Source organism: Podarcis filfolensis (assembly GCF_964270895.1).
Source record: "Podarcis filfolensis genome assembly, chromosome: 2".
NCBI classification, from domain to species: domain Eukaryota; kingdom Metazoa; phylum Chordata; class Lepidosauria; order Squamata; family Lacertidae; genus Podarcis; species Podarcis filfolensis.
In genome coordinates, this window is record NC_139605.1 from 101331308 (window position 1) to 101351678 (window position 20371).

The window sequence follows — 20371 nt, forward strand, 5'->3', positions numbered from 1 at the left end:
TCTGCAATAAACTGAACTCTTACAGTTGCCTTGACTGCTGAGCAAGAAAGGGGAAGCAGCTGTAAAAACAGTTCTAGGTCACTTAGGGATTTCCTTAAGAATGAAGCTTGAACCACTGCCAACAATAATCTCTAAGATTAAAGACGAGTCAAGATAGCATCTATTTGCTTGAATTTTTTTTCCTTCATATTAAAAACCACTTCCTGTACTTGGCCAAACTAATTTTGGTTGGAAATTGCCTTTTGTGTTTTTATACTGTAAGCTGCTCTGTTATCCTTGGTTGAAGGGCGGTGTAGAAATTTAATAAATAAATAGTAAAACTTACGTTGTTTATTCAAATAGTGAAGTGAGGCGGAAATAGAAGAATGAAACCTGGTGGATGAGGAGAATGGAAGAACTGTAGGCACACAAGGCTTTGCCTTCCTTTGCTTTCTGATTCCCTGGAGCAGCAGCTGTGCGTGTCCAGATTTAACTTTTCTCCAGTTGATAGGATATGAAAATGGAAGGGAGAAAAGATACCAGTATTTATGATACTCATTTCCCATGAAACACAAGGCTCCAATCCTCCTTTTCTTGCATGTACACCCCGTTTTCTTTCTTCATCATCACCATAATTTTATTTGTTTGCCGCCTTTCCACGGTTAAAACAATGCCACATGATAAAATTCCCTTTAGGGATGGTGCTCGTTTGAAAATAATTATTACTGGAGATAATAGCACAATCACATCTTTCACAACAGCAGCTTCTTAATCCACATAGAACAACTCTAAACAAAGGTAAAGTAATTTGCAGTTTGTTGTACTTATTCCTCTTCATTTTGATTTCGATCTGAGGAGATTGAAGAATCCAAAGGGATATGTGTGTGCTTTATTCTAAATTTTGCAGTTTTAATCATTGGCCATAAGTCCCCTTATAAGAGTGACATACAGTATTGCTCACATGGAACCCTGAGTTTGAGCAATCTTTTGGACCATTGAGGGTAGGAGATGACATTATTCTACAAGAGTGTTTTCATCTGTTGATATTAAGGCATATTTCATAAGTGATTTTGTGACCTGAAACAAAAGCTGTTGACTTTCTAAAACGTGTTGCTCACTAGTTTTCACCTTCACGGACATTCTTTACAGTAAAATGTCTTGTATTCTTACTAAGATCTGTGCCTAGTTACACTGGAATGAATTTGATAGACGGATGTTTTAAATATTTTTCAGGTCGTGACACCACTCATAGTATAATGCTGTCTGTAAATTAAGCTTGCTAAGAATAAGAATCTGTCTAGTAATCAGTTGCATTCTATTAGCTCCTGTCTGAAACATGTGGGGAAATATAGCACTCGCAAACCTGATTTTTTAAAGGTATATGATTACTGAAGTGTACTTCAGGTTACCACTTTCCATGTTGCATTCAGAGTCTTCATTTTCTTAATTATCTAATTCATTCATATGCCATATTTTATCTAAAAATAAGGTCAAAGCAGTTCACAATACAAGAGATGGAAGATAGTGGCAGACCTGCACGAATTATGTAAATTGTGACTGTGCAAAATTTTTAACCCAGGAGAAACCCCTCCATGTTGCAAGGTAAAGCCACCTGCTTAAGGCAGCATCAGGGAGGATGTTTATGCAAGTCCCTGAATGTTTACGTGATCACCCATATCTCCAGTACAGTGCTTCCTTGTCAGACATGGTGTCCCCATGCCAGTAATTCTCAATAGCCTGCTTCACATATAACACAAAACCATTGTTTGTTTGATCATCCAAACCCTTCCCTGCAGCTTATCTATGGTTTGTTTACTGCCAACAAAGCACGATCTGAAGCCGTGTTTTGTTGACTTACAAATTTCGATTTGTTTTTAACTATGACTTGGTTATGTGTGAAGCAGCCACCCTTCCTTAGCAATGATTTGTTTGGCCATCCTACCCCAGATGCTTATCAAGCTGCAAAGGCATCGTGCAAGAGCAGGTGGAAAACAAAACCAAGCTTTGAAAAAAAGCAAGCCATGGTTGGTAGATTTGTCCGTGAGACAACTTGTGTTTTGTTAAACATAAAAAGGTAAAGGGACCCCTGACCATTAGGTCCAGTCGTTTTATTGGCCGAGGGAGCTGGCGTACAGCTTCCAGGTCATGTGGCCAGCATGACTAAGCCGCTTCTGGTGAACCAGAGCAGCACATGGAAACGCCGTTTATCTTCTCGCTGGAGTGGTACCTATTTATCTACTTGCACTTTGACGTGCTTTCGAACTGCTAGGTTGGCAGGAGCTGGGACTGAACAACGGGAGCTCACCCCGTCGCGGGGATTCGAACCGCCAACCTTTTGATCGGCAAGTACTAGGCTCTGTGGTTTAACCTACAGCGCCACCCACGTCCCATGTTCGTTAAACATAAACATAGTAGACCTTTAAACAATCCATTGCTTAGGGTTGGGTGCAAACCTAAATCTGGAAATGAATAAAGAACTGGACGGGCATCCCACAAGGAACTTTGTGCTAAACCAAATCCTACATTCATATCCTGGATGTAGTGTCTGCCAGCACTTGAGACCATGCTTGGTCTACTTGTCTACAGTTTCACCAAGAAGTACACAATGCCAATGAAATGTCTGCTTTAAATGCATTGATATGTGCAAACACCAACATGCTGAAAGTCAGGCATTGGTTTCAGAGAATGTTGACCATCTAACTAAGGATAAATAGTTTATTTTATTTTAATTTTATTAAATTTATATACTTCATCCGAGGATCACAGGGCTGTTTGCATAAAAACACAAAAATACATAACAAGAAAAAAAATGATACCCCTTCCCCTAGTATAAAAGGCTATAGATTGTTTAAATAACCAAAGGCCTGGGAGAAGAGAAATGTTTTTGCCTGGTGCCTAATGATATGTAATGAAGGTGCCAACAAGCCTCCCTTGGGAGAACATTCCACAAATGGGGAGCCGCCACAGAAAAGGCCCTTTCTCATGTTGCCACCCTCTGGATGGTTATTGTTAACAACTAATTTGAAAAGGAACATGTAAGACCAGATGTGCTCAGGACAAAGTAGATGACGAAGATGAATAAATAAACATGTATATCAACATATACATTGAACATTTCATTGATGTCTTAATTAATGTTTGGCCTTTAGGAAACGATTGCTACAAACAATTTGTAATTGCACAAACTAAATAAGGATCAAACACATATATTTTAACAAGTTCTCTTTTATTTTCTGTGCAGAGCCGAGTGTGCACATCTGGTTACCTTTTGTCAAAAATTCATCTCCACATCTTTCTAAAATATTTATTAACAAGTGTTTCACATTAAATAAATCTTGACAAAACATAATGCATAGGGGGAATTGGGTGGTTCACATTTAAATTACATGTACAGAACCATATGTTTACTGCAGCTGTGCCACCTATTTTCCAACTCTTGAGACATAGATTTTTCTAGAAATCAAGTTTAGCATTATATATGGCAAGAATTCGTGAATTAATTCTCATCCTGGCTCTGAGATGAATTTTCTCCAAACAGTGGCCTCAAAGGTCTGTTTTCCTGCAGTGGTGAAGAAGGCTTGTTATACATTTGTAACTGACAGTTCCATTTTCAGCAGACAAGTTTAGTGATTTGAAGGCAGTCATGTGAAACAGGTAGAGAAAACGTGGATACGAAGAAGTAAAACGCATGTAAAGAGTGTGTTCAAGCACTTGTTATGCAGCTGCTATCTTGTTTTCTGCATTTTATTGAAGCTTTGACTTACACAACTGCACAAGAAATGCAAAATCAATGCAGTAGCAAGTTTTGTGGTCTGACTTTTTATGTCCTAGTTTGCATTTCATTCGCTAGTATGTAATATTCTTTGAGATAATAAATGCTAGGAGTATGCATGGATCACAGCTTTTAGTTCTGGGGCTGCCCAGTTTGCTCTGAGGCAGCGTCTGCAGAGGTGTCATTTCCTTCCAATTTTCAACAGGAAAATTTAAAAAATCAATATAACATCCCCCCTTGACATAAGTGGATGAAATTTGCAGGCATAGTAGCCCCTCCTGGAATGGATTTAGAAAAAAAGTTTAAGCAAATAGGCCCAGCAGTTTTTGTGCTAGACATTTTTAACATGTGCTAATTTATCTTTGTTTACTAAACCTTTTATATCCCCCACTTTTGGAACAATTGCTTCTTCTCTCTTCCAGTATGTCTACTGAACCTCCTGTATCTTCCTAAGTAGTACTTGACTTCTTTTATTTCCAAAGTTCTACCATGTAGATTGTTGAAGAATGTTGTTTTGAGAGACTTTAAACTTTTTTTTTTAAAACACCTATATAAATGTAGAGCACCATGAAAATTAATCACGTTTTGCAGTCTGTGGGTGGAAGGCTTTGGAATTGATTCACCTTTCGGTTCGTTTTAGATGTAATCATTGCTAGAAGGAAAATGATTTATAGATGCTTAAGGAAATCAATGGTAGAGTTTATTTGGATTTTTTTCCTTGTACAGAATCCTTCTTAGTCAGCTATTCATAAATTTACTCTTGCCACTTGTATTTAAATTAATCATTTTAATAGGCAATGTTTTCTCAAGGGTCTGGGGACCAAGTTTTATTGTTATATATCCAACTACTGGCTACTGTTAACTGTCTGGAGATAGATTAGTCAGCCAAACAGCTCTTGACAACTTAGTCATACAGTCAATCTGCTTTTATGGAAAGAGAAGTTTTCATCAATGTTCTTTTCTTTTCTCTGTTTAGAAATGTTTTAATTGCCATATAATGCTTGTTTGAGAACTATAGGAATTTCAGAAGAGGAAGCTTGATTTAAATTCAGTCATCAGTTGAAACCATCAAACATAGTTCATTTTTAAATGCAAATATGTTCCTGAACAATCATGCCTACTACGTGGTTGCTATAACAAAACATCCTGGTTTGCAACTAAATACAACCTAGTAACTTAATTCAAATCCTTTGCTCATGTGGCCAATATGCATGGAAGAATTTTATCTCCTTTGCGACAAGAGGCAAATAAAGGGAGGGAGGTTCTGTGTGCATGAAAGAAAGAATATTAAACAAGATCAGTTCACACACTTGGAACCCAAGTTTGCTATCCTAAGCAATCTTATTTTGAAGTCAGCAGAAATGAATAATGTGGGAGTAAATAAATGTATGCACGTGAATGCAGAAAGATTGGGATAGTGTTTTGTCACAAGGTAGAAAGCTAGCTGGGTTATAATAAATATTCACAGCTTTAGAACTACTTATATTGCAGAGTTCATGCCACAGCGAGCAAAGAGGAGGAGAATAAAATCATCCATATATGCTCTGTTGAAAATCCTGGCGAAATACTGAATGGCATTTCCTGTCAGAAATCTGAAACCTCTCTACTCTGTGCCACAGTTCTTATTTTACACCAAAAAGCAACCATTAACTCAATATGTTTGATGGTCACGACTCATTTTAAGTGATGATGTGTAGACTTGAAATGAGTCGTATTAGATTTCGGTTTCGTTTTAAACCAGGTTGTTTTTAAGAGGAATCTTTTCTTGAAATTTCAAAAATAAAAAGTTATTTAAAAATCCTACTTGGTGGTCTGTTGGTGTTTTCCTCCAGTATTGCATTGGGAAAGCACTGGTGTCCTATGGAGTATGCTGCTCAAATGGGCATGGGGGCATGGGCATGGGGAATGACTCAATATCTGTCTCGCATAGTCTTGCCCCATAGAACCCACAGAAGAGGGATGAGGAGCCTGTGGCCCTCCAGATGTTGCTGGAGTCCAAATCTCATCATCCCCAGCCAGTATGAACAATAGTCAGGGATGATGGGAGCTGGACCATGAGTAAGACCACAGCTTCTTCATTCCTGCAATATATGTCCCTTGAAATTCACTTCTGAAGCTTCCTTAGTCAAAACTAATATTAAGCAAAGGAATAACCTTTCATTGGGAAGAATAGAAAGCCAACTACATCAACTTCCCAGACGAAAGACTGTACTTTAGTTTCAGCAGCTTAAGTACATATACCGTATTTTTTGCACCATAACACTCACTTTTTTCCTCCTAGAAAGTAAGGGGAAATGTCTGTGCGTGTTATGGAGGGAATGCCTACGGGTGGCATGCCTACGGATTTTCCTCCTCTAAAAACTACGTGCGTGTTATGGTTGGGTGCGTGTTATAGAGCGAAAAATACGGTAAATTGTGTCATGTTGTCTGAAAGCTACACAGTTTCGGTCTTGAGCAGTTACTGGACTGGAGTGTCCAGTTTGTGCTCCTTTGTTTGTTTACTTTTACTGAAGCTGATAAGTTGCCTTGTGGGCCCAGAGGGCTTTAGAGCAAAACTTGTTAATACTCTGTATTAACTCTTATCTCATATCAATACACAACAACACTATGTTTACAGGAAAAAGTGTATTCTTTCACTTAACGTTCAATGAATATTTCTATCCTTAACCATATGCTGTCACAAGACATGAGCTACATAGGGCTATCTTAGTAGATGGCTTTCATTAGCTGTCTTTTTAGCTTCAGGGTTCCCAATTTGTCCTTTTGCTGGCACTAGAAATTCAAAAGAGAAGCTTTGTATCAGCATGAGCTACCAAATCAGAAATGCTGTTGTGATGTGTCAGCAGAGTTGCAAAAATAGGAGATGTTTTTAATGATAAGACTGAAGTGTTTTCTTATTTTTCAGAAGCTAAAAAGGTATCCAATGATATAAGGGAATGCTCTGTAGATATGCCTTACTGTTTCATGCTTTTTATTTCTTTGGGATAAATAATAGAACGATTTCAAGAATTAAGGGTATGGGGTTTCTAACACACAAGTGTTGGCTCAGTAATTGACAAGAGCTCTTAACTGAGGGTGTCCCCTGGATTTTTCAAAATGCAAAGTTCTAGATTCATGCTGTCAGAATATGCTGCAAATTATGGGCCTATATAATTGCATCTGGGTGATCAGGTCGCTTCCATTGGTCATTGGGATGAGCCGGCTCTGCCATTGAGCAAACTGAGGCGGCTGAAGCCCTAAGCAGCAGCCCTGCCTGTCCTGCTGCCTGCACAGAAGTGCTGCTGAAATCACCCAAAATTGCGGAAGTGGCAGGGCGGTTGGAGAAGCAGTGCCAGCGGCAACAGGCATTGTGACGGGGGCATAGCTGGCATGGCAAGGTAAGGCAGCACTTCCCATTTTGTTTCAAGCAGAGAAACGGGACATGCCACCTCTGCCATCAGGTAACATTGCATGCTGAGGTGTGTTGTTTTTAGCTCAGCAAATATATTTCTCCACCTGCTTCCACCACACTTCTGAATTCACCTGATATTCATTTCGGGTGCTTCCAAGCAATCAAAATCTTTAGAGCAGCAAAAAATGAATAACAATATATATATGGGCAGACTTGCAGCGACTGAGTTTGCAGAAAGTGTTTGGAACAAATTCAAATTTTGACTGGGTTTTGACCAAACTGGGGGAAAGATCAAGAATGTACAGCAGTTGGGTTCAATAATAAGTTAATGTTTAAAAAACCAAAACCACCCAGAGAGACTCACATGACGCCCTCATTACATATCTTTAGGCATCAGGTGAAGATGTTTCTCTATAACCAGTCCTTTGGCTGATTAACATTCTATCGCCTTTTAAATGTGTTTGTAGGAGGGGGATTATTGGTTTGGTTTTATCTTATTGTGTGTTTTGTGTTCTCATTTTGCATTTTTATGTTGTGAACTTCGCTGTGACCTGCCCTGTTTGGTTTAAAAAACAACAACAGTGTGGTAAATTAATACATCCATAAGAACTGGGTAGATCGCCATCCATTACCATAAAGTGGCAGAAGGGACGATTTGCTCTTAAAGAGTGTGACAGCACATTCCTGTGGGAACAGCCTTTTGGATGAACTTAAGCCATTTTGGGGTTCAGTGATTGAGCTGCAAAATGATTGACTCACATGGAAAGCCGCAATACAAGAAACATGTTGTTTATTGTGACGTGAAATAAACGTTACCAGAAAAGCTGATGTTCTGGCTCAGTAAATGGCTTATTCGGTTTAAGCTACATTGTGATTTTTTTTCATGTACTCTGAGCAATATTTTTATGATACTATCTAAGTGTTCAGTTAAGTGAAGCAACTTCACTGTTTTCTTATTTGCTTCTAGTGGTGAGAAGGAATAACCAGGAGGAAGCTAATTTCTCCTGAGAGCACTGGAAACTATGTCGTTTTTGGCTGCTAATTTCATAAATATTTACTCTGTGTTTTAAGATCTGTGTCTCTCAGTTGTATGGCCTGGATGAAAGGTTGTTGTCCGTTATTTTCTTTACATCCTGAAACAGAACTTATGGTCAGAATATATGTTCTTTAGATGCAACTATGTCACAGACTTACAAAAGATACCATGATGGTATAACCTATTAAATCATAGAAGAATGTTCGTTGTTTTCAGTTCAGAAAATGAATGGTTTCCTTACAAACACTCTCCCCCTTCCACCTCCCCTTAAAGAGTGTTTAGTATATTGAAAACTTGAATGCTGCCCCATGTTGGCTTGCCAAAGAATTATTTTGTTTCTTAGTAAAGGTCATTCTGCATTTTTAAAATACCACAGACTCTTACAGTTGGTCAAGTACTGCAAATTCCACTTACGCTTATGGATTAGTTGCATTTGTTCCTTTTCATGGAGCCTTACGTAAGGTTCACCAGACGACAAAGTAATCTTTTGACCTGCATATTACGATTTTGGATTTTGTGCCTCCAGCAGGGCATTTAGGGATGCCTCTGGAAATGAAAATTGTCAACAAGGCTCACAAATCTAATGAATTTTGCAGTTGCCCATTAAAATATCCAATTGCCCATTAAATACCCAATTGCTCATTAAAATACCAGCCCATTAGTTCATGTGGTTTATAAACCAAAAGTATTCTAGAGGGTGGTTTCCATGTAAGGGGGGGGGGAAATAATATGGGTCCACTATGAGGAAACAGCTGCCACGATGCTCTGTGGGTAATATAAGTGGGAACTATTCCAGAGGGTGTCACATGCATTGGAATGAAAAGCTCCACAAGACTAAATTGTCTACAGTAAGAATGTGTAGTCTTTGGATCCTAATTGAAAACTTATTTCACGATCACCATTCACTGTGATCTATCTCAGTGGAGATCAAAACGACTGAGAAACAGCTAGTTCCAGAGAATGTGAATTGCTACATAAAAATGCTGTTTGTTGCTGTTCTTCTTTTTCTAAGTTCATGAGTTCTGCCTTGAGTACATGATAACTTAGTTACAGCTTTAAATTGCCTATTAGAGCAGAAGTTGCACTGATTCTCTCTGTGCCTTGAGGTCACAAGTTTTCACATTGAAACTTGGCAGATGTAAAATTGGGTAGTACTTTTATATGTCCATGTGGAGAAAGGAGTTTTTTAAATGTGTTTAGTAGAACTGGGTTTGGTTTGTAAAATTGCGCTTCAGATTGGCTTACTTGGGTAAAAATTCTTGATCACTTATTGGATGAAGAAAGTGGTCTGATGAGGGGGAGGGTTTTGTACCACTAAAAGCTGATTGGCTGAAGGATAGGCTGGCTGAAACATAAACAGGCCTATTCTACTGCTGTTCAGAGGAAAGAGAGGCTCAGAGCTGAAAAAGAAGAGGCAATAACGAAAAAGACAGTGAGACTGGCTGAGGCAGAAGTCTGAAGTATTGAGCTGAAGCAGAAGCAGGTGGATGACAGGCAAGGGACTATCCAGGCTACAGAAAACTAGAATCAGTCTGCCTCAAAATAGCTGAATCACTGGCTTAAGCCAAAGATTGACCGTGAGGTCATATAAGTGATTTGCATAGTGAGGAGAATTCCGCAAGGAGCTTCTGGAGCTGACCAGAGTGAGAACTGCCTGCAAACCTAGCTCAAAGTTCACCAACTAAAATTCACAGTACCTAGTGGCAGGATTGACTGGAAAATAGAGATTAAGGGTATTGGCGTATAAGTTAAACAGGGTTGGAACGGCACTTTAATTATAAAAGTGTGCTTGGCTGGTTTTGCTAAACTAGCACATCTAAACTAGCACAGCTACCATGTTATAGATAAAGGCCTGTTTAATTGTAAATACATGGTGGTAGTGGTTAGACGGTTTTGAATATATGTACAGGGAGTGAGATCAAAGCAGGAACCCCTGCACACACACTGGTGAAATAAGAGAGTATAAATAGAAAGTGAACTCCTCATATATAAATTATCAAGAAAAGGTGGGACTCCCCATAGTCCAGTTTTTCAAACTGGAGAAAGTTGTGGTGTGTTCAGCCACAGCAATCCCACCATGGCCAAAATAACCCACTTGGAAACAGAACAAGTTATACAAAGTGAGCAATTGTATAAGGCCATAGTATATTGGCACATGATTTGTGTGTGTGTGTGTGTGTATAAATGCAAAGTGTTTGTTTGTAAAGTGGTGTGAGCAGCCCTAATCCACAACTATGTATACTAACAAAACTGATCCCAGTATTCAGATTCCAGAGAAGTCAGGATTACATTGCATATACAACTAAAGATAGGCTCTTCTTGTTAGAGCGTGCAACGTAAATCTTACCCAGAAGCCTTGATGATAATATGCTTCGTGGAGAGGGCAGGATTGTTTTTGCATTCTGGTTTCTTATTAAATGCTCTTCTGCCCTATCTATACATTAAAGGCAGCTGTAAACAGTCCAAATGGTAGTACGGCAAGGAAACAAGTCGGTAGTTGACAAACTGATGTGAAACAGAAGTGGAAAAATTAAGTGAGGATGGGTCATTAGAGAAGCAATGAAGAAATGTCAAGCTATTGGAAAGGAACTGGACAGGGTTTCCCAAACTTGGGTCTCGCGCTGTTTCTGGGCTACAATTCCCAGATCATCTCTGACCGCTGGTCCTGATAGCTAGGGATAATGGGAGTTGTAGTCCAAAAACAGCTGGAGACCTAAGTTTGGGAAACTCTGGACCTGGACATAGGAAATAAGGCAGCAATCCAAACAACAAAGGGGATGACAAGGAATAACTTGAATTAAAAAGTTGTTAATAATGCGTGGCAGACAAGAATGTAAAGATAGTCTACAAATATTTATTATGTGGAGCAAACGTGGCCTGTGATTCAGGGATTTAAGAAGTGCAGGGAAGCAAAATGGTCTGTAGGGAAAGAAAAGAGGTGTAGGGGGGAGTGCTATTTGAGGTTGAGATTTGATCTTCCCCAGGAGACAAAGCAAGCAAAAACATTTTAAAGAGAAGATGGTACATGAGAGAAGGTGGGTGGGGTGAAAGAGGAGAAGAAAAAGTTAGAATAGGCAGAAGAAGAAAATGGACATTGTGGACATTCAGTTGGGTCTTGTAAATATTCTTCTTGAATACTGCAAAATCTTATAGATGAGGAAAGGGGCAGGCATTGAGGAGAACTGATATGATAGCAATTTACTATATAGTATATAATGTTATTAAATGAATGTTAATAATTACACCTGCAAAGAAAGAAAAATGCGTGTAGCTATTACTGAATTCATCACTGTTGCCCTTGCATTTTCAGTTTTAAATGAGTAAGTGCTAAGAAACTGCTGACTCATAGGGCCTATCGCTGTTTCTCAAGCCAAGATAAAGCTTGTGTTTTTGACCATAAGGATTTTCTTTCTTTCTCTCAAGATGACTAATGAATCCAGACTCCGAGTGTGGATGGCTTAACAGCTGGAAAGCTTCATAGGTTTAAGGGTGTTTAGAAATCATTTTAAAAGCACCATTGTATTCCATTTTTATTTGTAAAACAAAGTTATGAAAGGGAGAAAACCTGGATTAATATGCTTGCCACATTTCAATCTTCTTATGATATTTGATCTTAAAACATTTATGTTCCCCTCTTGGCCTGGATTTACCCAGAACAGTAAGTTAACTCCTCACAAGATTCCTTGTTTATGTGTTGCCTCTAATTAAGTTGCAGTTCCTTCATTAAAAACAGTGTACAAAATATAGTTAGTTTAGTAAACACTGAGTGCATTCCAAATTTAACAGCCCATATTGTAATTAGGAAATGAGAAACCCCTGTGGGTGCCGGCACATAGCTCTTTCTGTGCTTGCCAGCTAAATCAGTACTATTATAAACAACAAGAACATTAATAGCAGGCAGCAATCAAACCCAGGAGGCTCAGAGATTATCTTGCTTTTTATGTTACAAGCAATAGCATTCATTAATGTAAAATATGAACTTAAAATTACAGCATGAAGCAGATGTTCTCTCCTAACTAGTATGTGCATCTCAAAATGCGTTTTGTCAGTGAAAAATGATTTACCAAATGCTAGGTGAGCTGCTTTTCTGTGTTGATACTGTTAATTTATTTCATTTATTAATCTGTTAAGCATCTCGGAGTGATTTCACAATATAATAAAACATGTATAAAACAATTACTTTAAATTGCATGTATAATTTTTAATTGAATAGTTTACATAACAAAATCAGTAATGATGTTCTTCAAATGGGGGTGTCTTGTAGATACCATATGACTTTTCAGACTGGTCACAACCTCTAAAGGGCTTCGTACAGCAGGAATTAGCACCAACAGTGCTGTTTAATAATACTGTATAGGAAATTGCATAGCATAATGGTTATATTGTAGCTGTACTTTATAGGTTAAAGTTGTTTCTATTTTTTTGCTAATAGTATTTCTACAAAGAGATAAAACTAGCAACTTATTTCATAACATGAAAACTGACCTTATTTTAGGTCATGAGTATGTTTAGAGTTAGGCAGAGTAGCTATAATTTAAAAACTATTTCAATAATATATATATCACTTAATACTGTAGTTTCTGTGGTGTACTATAAGGATGCAAGAGGGATACATAAAATCAATTAAAATTAACAATAAAGTTAGAAAAAGTTACCTAAAATTGCTGCTGAAATCAAAGCCTTCCCCAAGCACTGGCAGTTCTCCTGATCTGTGTTATCTTGCCTGAAAAGGAGTTCTACAGACTTGGACCTGTAATACAGATCACCAATGCTTCTGAGGCACATGAGTCATTTGTCTGAGCTGTGGGCAGGGCTTTTATTCTGGGGATACGCGGGGGCATGCATACCCCTAAATATTTTGTGAATCTAAGTTTGGCCTCATTGAGGGGCAGTATTTCAATATGAGTAGGAAAATGAGAGTACCCCTAAACTTTTTTACAGAAAAAAAGCACTGGCCATGGGGAACTAGAAACAGTCACTTTCCAAAGATCTCAGTGATTGAGCGGAGATATAAAGTATCAGGCAGCCCTCAATGTATGCTGAGACCCACTAAGGCCCTTGTCAATTAATATAAAAGAAACTTTAACTTGGCTTGATAGTATATGGGCAGCCAGTGCAAGCTTTTAAGTCCTTGTGGTAGTTAGTCTAAGGTTACCAGATTTTTTTCAAAGAAAACCTTTTTTTTAAAAAAAAAAAGAGGAAAAAAGTTATTAAAAAAAGCTCAGCCACATGTCCTTGCCCTCGCCCTCCCGGTGCTCTCCTACCTCTCCTCCTCAGCAGCAGTGGCGTGGCAAGCTTGGGGCTCTCCTCTTTTTTCTCCTTCTTCTTTCTCTCTCTTCCTTCTCCTTCTCCTCTCCTCCTTCTCCCTGCATCAGCTCCAGGGTTTTCCTGGCCCCGGAGCGTCGCTGGGCAGTCGGCCAGGTGCTCTGGCTCCTGGCTCGATTTGGGTTGTGGGGTGTGTGTGTCAGCGGTTCCCCCAGTTGACGTGCCGGGCATCCCCGTTTCCCCCTTGGCAGTGGCAGCAGCAGCAGCAGTCTCAGCAGCCCGGAGCCAGCCTGGTAGCGCTGTTGGCTCTGGCTGGCTTCAGGAGCTGCTCGCTGCCGTGGCGCCCGCCATTTTGCCTTGCCAGAAGTCCCCATATGATGTGTCTTGTGCCGTTGAACCATTCATGCAATATTCATTCCCTGCTAGTAAATCTACAACACTTAAAATATAAATTTGGGGACATTAAATGAAATCCAGGGACATTCCAGGGACGGATTTTGTCCGGGGACAGATTTGTAAATCTGGGGACTGTCCCTGGGAAACGGGGACGTCTGGTAACCATAAGTTAGTCATCACCAGCATTCTAGCAGTAGCATGAAAACCTCCCAGAATGAAACCATTTTAACCAGTTGTCTGAAACTTTGCAATGACTGATTTCTGCTGGGAGGGAGTTCCATAGGGTTGAGCCCACTACATGGAAGGCATGATTCCTCATTGATACAAATTGTGCATCTGGTCAGTGGGGGCCAATGCCCGTCCCATGTGATCTCAGTGATTGACTTGGGACATTTTGCTGGAGTGTCCAGACCAGGTGGTAATCCCACATTGAGTGCATTGCAGTAATCAAGAGTTGAGGGTACTAGTCCGTGAATCAATATGGCCAAGCTATCTCCGTTCAAGTACAGCCATAGTTTACACGTGAGCTGTAGGTGGTAAAAAGCACTTCTAAACTGCTAAGGCCACCTGAGTTTCTAATACCAAAGATGGACCCAAGAGTCCTGTTCTTTTATAGGAAATAGAACCCCATGCAGAACAGGCAACTGCCCAGTCTTGTAGACATGAGAGTGGGTTTTTAGCTTTTTGGAATCATTTGTTTAAGTTATGGGCTGTTTTGAGGACCTCATGACTACTCATCCAGGCAGATTGTAAGGCAAGTTCTTTTTACAGCCTATAGGCCATGCCCATAGATAATCATGGCTTAGAGGTATGTGGATGAGCTGGAACAAACATGAGTGCTGGGCTTGCACATTCTGCCTCCCCTCTCCTACACATGTGTGGCTGAGAGGAAGGCTTCATAAGAGTTCATTTCATTTTAACTAAATACTGGTTTTAGTGTTATCTTTATCTAATAGGGTCCTCAATTTAGAGCAAACTTTGGTTAGTTTCATAACAAGTAAGCTCTGGAATATTAAACTAATCATAGTTCCTTTTAAACTAGGATCTATTGCTTTATTAGAATCTATGACCAGGTTCTTCAAAACTTAGCCAAAATCCTCCTCCAGTTTGTATGCTTCTCTTGGGGTTGCCCTTATAGTGCTAATCTCTGGTTTAGCATCATGTGCCATAGAATTGTGCAGCCGTAGAATCAGAAGGCTGAAACCTGAACATTACTCAAGTGACAGGCTGTATCTCTCATAGTGTTCTAAATACTGAACACGATAAATTGAGACCACAATTTTAGATATCAGACTAAACAGAAAAAACCATTGTTAAATAAAACATGATAATTAATCAGCTGTATTTAAATCATCTTCTAAGATCAAAACTACAGTGCTGTCATTTTATTTTTTGAAAGTATCCTTGGAATCAAAGCTATATTTTCAGGAACAACATCATGGGGAAGATGTTTCCAGGACAAGAGTTATTTTTGTTATTATTATTATTGCTATTGTCAGGAGGTATAATGTTGTTAGTATGATCCCATTAAATTTCTAGTACTAAAATGCTGGTTTTTGTATGTTAAATTTGGTATTATGTTGTTGTTGCATAATTATGAAATTGTTTCTGCCATGACTGATTTTGATTTTGTATTCCTTTTCTCGCGATTGAAAGCTGCTTTGAGCATGATTGTTTTTGTAGAAAGGTGGCATATGAATAAAATTATGCTGATGCTGAGGTTTGTATGTAACAATCACTGTGCCCTAAACAATGCTTTTAGAAGCCTACATCTTGAAAACACTGAATGTATTATTTTTCTCAGAAATAGATTGTATGTTAGGTGTTCATATTCGTTGTAGCTGCATTATAGAGCTCCAGCTTTTGAGTTGCTTAATTTTGTATTTGTGCATTAAATTGGCATTATGTTGGTTGTTGTTTTTTTAAAAAAATGATAACTGGAAAGTGGCATGTTTCTGTTGTATCAACTGCTGGCAAGCTCTGTATAAATCAGAGATGGGTAGACTTCAGGGTTGTAAGATTTAGGTTTTGTGTTGTTTTATTACACTGCCAGAATTTGGTTTCCGGTAGCAAAATGGAAACTGAGCTCATTGTCTTTTCACACAAAAGTTGGCCCTTGCTTAGCACTTGATTACCAACAGAGCGGAAGAGAAGTGTATGCACAGCTTTTACGAAGGGTGTAACACATTATCCTCCTTGGGTTGTCTTCTCTCTGCTGGTTGTACTTCCATTTCACTGCTGGTTTTCTCACACCCTTGTCCCGGGTGTAGATCTTCACTCTCCCCTTCTTCCCTAGTGGTGGTGGGACAGCCACCATTTTGTGGTTCACCTCAGGTGCCAACATGTCTTGGTGTTAGTGTGAAGAATCTGTGGGAGTAGAGGAAGGTTGTCCAGTGTGTTGCCCAAGGGCCACATGTGGCCCTTAGTGCCCTTTTCTGTGTCCCACAGCAACATTTGATGCCTCCCAGCCCTTGCACTGCTACCCCAAAGCTGGTCTTTGGCAAGGAGGTGCAAGACTAACAGGGTCCGATATTCCTCCCACCTCCTTCCCAAAGCCTAGTTAGTGTTCTCCAAGCTTTGGGGAGGAGGTGGCGTCTTGCTTACCTGGCTTTGGGAAGGTAGTGCAAGGGCTGGTGTGTGTGTGTGTGTCAAATTTTGACACCCACCTACCCACCTTGTGTGACAAGGCAGTGTGTGGCCCATGGGTTTCGTGTTGAAGTACTCTTGCAGCACACTTGGTATGAAAAGTTGGGCTGCCCTGGAATAGAGTAAACACAATTTTGCAAGTTTCAAAGGTGGCTAATACACTGTATAATTTTCAGTAATGCAACCCTTGCCTCTCACTAAATGGTAAACAAACAAAAAACCGCTTAGTCTTGGTATTTTAAGTTTATTTCATATGGTCATTGCTTTCCCTCTCACTGGGGGAAAAATGGTTTTTTTACTTCTTTATTTAAATTATCTTGCCCTCAAGGAGCCCAGTTTTTAGGGTTTCTAAAATGCTTCCTGTTTTTGTTTTTTCTTCAACACCTGCAAGTTCATTAAAGTATAAAGTGTCACTTTCAACAAACCGTTATATCTAATACAAACAGATATCTATATAAAGTGGTACTTCGGGTTACATATGCTTCAGGTTACAGACTCTGCTAACCCAGAAATATTAACTCGGCTTAAGAACTTTGCTTCAGGATGAGAACAGAAATCGTGCAGCGAGGGCACAGCGGGAGGCCCCATTAGCTAAAGTGGTACCTCAGGTTAAGAATAGACCTCCAGAATGAATTAAGTACTTAACCCGAGGTACAACAGTATAGATATAGTTATAGTTATAGATATAGATATATAGATATTCATTTTTCTTACTATAGTTTTCCAGTAAATAGTTGTGTGCTGTTTTTATATCCTTAATAAGGGTAAAGCTATGATTGTCTACATTACCTTTCTTCCATCTATGCTTTTGAGCAACTGTCATAGAAGCCATATGTCAAGCTTTAGAAGTTACTTTTTTTCAGTGGCAGCATCTGCCATCTTGGCACCGTCCACAGAACTTTCAGGCAATTCTGGAAATGTCTGGAGATCTGCTGTATCTCTGCTTCCTGATAGGTGGCTGCCCTGGCATTTTATCTGCTGCTCTTTCCTTGGCCAGAAAAGTATCAACACTGAGGGATTAAGTCAATAGAAAAAGAGAGAGGATACACCTAAAGTCTTAGTTCAAACTAACCTTTTAAACAGCAGCTATGTAGAGTTAATATGAAACAGGTTTCTTACTTTATTTTTGTAAGCTGTGCTTTAGGAAATAATAACTGGAGAGGAAGTTATTATAAGCTTTGACCCTGGCACCAAAATGCCGCAAGCAATCCTTTCAGTAATAGTAGTGTTGCAGAAGAGACTTGCTGTGTTAACATTCCACTGCCCCAGTCTTTTTCACATTTTCATATGGTAATGACACTCTTTTTTTAAAAAAATAATAATTAAAAAATAAAACAACCGGTAGAAATGTGTTACCACATACCCTTTTGTGTTTCCATGAAGTTTCAACATCAATATTGCTAAATAGTTTCTCCTAATTAAGGAAGTATGCACAGTGACTTCTTTGAAATTGAGAATATGGGCCAATCACTTCCTTTACCAATGCAGGGCACCCTCCCTTTCCATCTTTAGATCAAAAAATAATATTCAATATAAATCTGTTAAATGTCTAACACTGTATCATACCAGATTTCTAAAATGAGTGCAAATTGAAATGATAGCCAAGCGTCCTTTGAGTGCACTGTCAAATCTGTGGTCATGTACATAATATCTGTGCTTTAAGAAGAAAGTCTGATAAGTGCCTAGGCCCCAGGCAGCCCTTGAAGACGTGTTGATGCCCATTCTAAGATTGTTCTCACTTGCATATCAACAGTTTCCCACACCCCTGTATGCTGGTGATTTCCAGTGCATCAAGGAGGAGCCATAGGCGGCTAAACCCAATTCCTAGTTCAGGAATGAATAAGTAGCTGTGACACATAAACAAAAAGCAAACAAACCCATTGTATGAGGCCTTGGTGACTTCACCATTCACCTGATAGGGCATGGGAATTGCTTTAGGCCCTGTGGAATTGCTAGCATCCATAAGGGCATTGCTGGAGAACATTGCCAATTATTAAGAAGCGAGTAGAAATACAAGACATTTTGTATAGCTTTTTGGAGACGCCTTCTTGTACCTTTTAAGCAATTGGCCAGATTCAGTGGTTGAATGGGGATTATTAAGGAAGGTCTAATGAAAGGATTCTGCATTAGAAATTTAGGAGCCTACCTTGGTTGGTTCTTTTCCAGATGTGAAGTTCTTGTCCTTCCCTGATGCCAGATGTTCAGAGGAGAGTGAAGGGGAGACCTTAGCAAGGAGACCACTGCTGGATGAGCTACAGTGGCTTCCTTACATTTGTCAGTGCTATCTTTGTTCCCTCTGGGAGTTTTTTTGGAGGGTTGCTTATGAAAATTTACATTATTACAGTTACAGAAAGTTCTGGACCCGAGAAAATAGTGAAGTGTAGCTTGCCCTCATTATAATAAGTGCAGAGATCTCAGCACTGACGTGCTGGTTGCCATATGCCTCAGACATCTGTTTGGAAATTTTTGTTCAAAGAAATATCATTTGTACCCACTTATTATTCACTTGTTTAGGTTAGGGATGGAGAACCTGCTGCCCTCCAGATGATGGTGAACTACAGCTCCCCATCATCCCTGATCATTGGCAATTTTGACTAGGACTGATAGGAATTAGAGTCCATGTGGACCAAAGGTTCCACATGCATACCTCGTGTTTTATTGTTGTGAGTCAACTTGTGAATCCCTTGGGGTAAAGGTGAACTACATAAAAGTCACATGTTGAAAAATGATAGAAGATGCTACCTGTTGAGAACAAGTTGGACAGACACCAATGCAAAAAATAATTGTTTTTATTAGACTTCCCTATATGTTGTTCTGCCTCCCTCTAGAGGGGCATGTAGGTATTTTAGACACTTCTCAGTTTAGATATTCTTTAATGTTTTGAAGATGAAAAGAAATCATTCACTGAAAGATCTGCACCGTTAGTGGCATGAAAAAACATATACAACATATCCCCTCTCTAGGGACTATTGTTGCATGTGTATAGGGCAGCTTTGGGGTGTGGACTGTATGTGGTACGGGACTTAAAGGAATAAGTGGTCTTTTGTCCACAGAAATCTGAAGTATAGTTGTCTGGGGACAGGAGGTAAAGCATTTTTTATTGGGCAATTGAATTTGGCTTCAGGGAGCTAATTGACAAGGGTTTAAATATCACATCTAATTTATCTTGCATCTATCTTGATGTTGTTACAACAATGCAAAAACACAATATTAAAATCAGTTTTAAGGTGGATTCTAAAAGCATTCATCTCAGGTGTCAAATCCTAGTGTTAAAGAGATACAACCTTCAGCATATGATGAAAGCTGTATGATGGCAGTTTCATAAGCCTCTCTTCTTGCAGGGAGGGAATGCCACAGAGAATCTGTTCTCCTGGGCTGCCACCTCCCAAGTCTCTGGTGTGGAGCCACCTGAGAGATTCTGTAGGGAAGGAGATGGTCTTTTAGGTATTTCAGGTAGTTATTTAGGGCAATAAGCAGTGATGTGAGCACCTTGAATTGGGCAGGCAACCAGTGCAGCTGTTGTAAAACAAGGGTTATGTGAGTTCTAAATAATCATCAGTTTCAAGTTGTCTTCAGGGGCAACCTTGTAGAGAGTGCATTGCAATAACCTGGTCTGGAAGTTACCAAAGCCTGGAGTACATTGACAAGGTTATCTCTGTCCAAAAGGGTGTGTAGATGGCAGACCAGCTGTGCCTGGAAATAGGCACTCCTAGCTACCAAGGCCACTTATTTATGTATGTATTTATTTCATGAAATTTAAGCACTGCTCGACTGTAAACCCTCAAAGTGGTTTACAAATTGATCCCGTGACAATGTTGGACCCAGGAGTGCCTCCAAGCAACGGAAGAAATTAAGTAGATTATTGCACACCAGAGCTTTCGGCACA

At 39.4% G+C, this 20371-nt stretch overlaps 2 protein-coding genes across 7 annotated transcripts in view; one reads left to right on the top strand and one right to left on the bottom strand.

The window, feature by feature from the left end:
- APOH (apolipoprotein H) overlaps nt 1–20371 on the bottom strand; it is a 351268-nt gene that overhangs the window by 157442 nt on the left and 173455 nt on the right. The window lies entirely within an intron of this gene.
- The window catches only part of PRKCA (protein kinase C alpha), a 187017-nt gene that overhangs the window by 97809 nt on the left and 68837 nt on the right, over nt 1–20371 (top strand). The window lies entirely within an intron of this gene.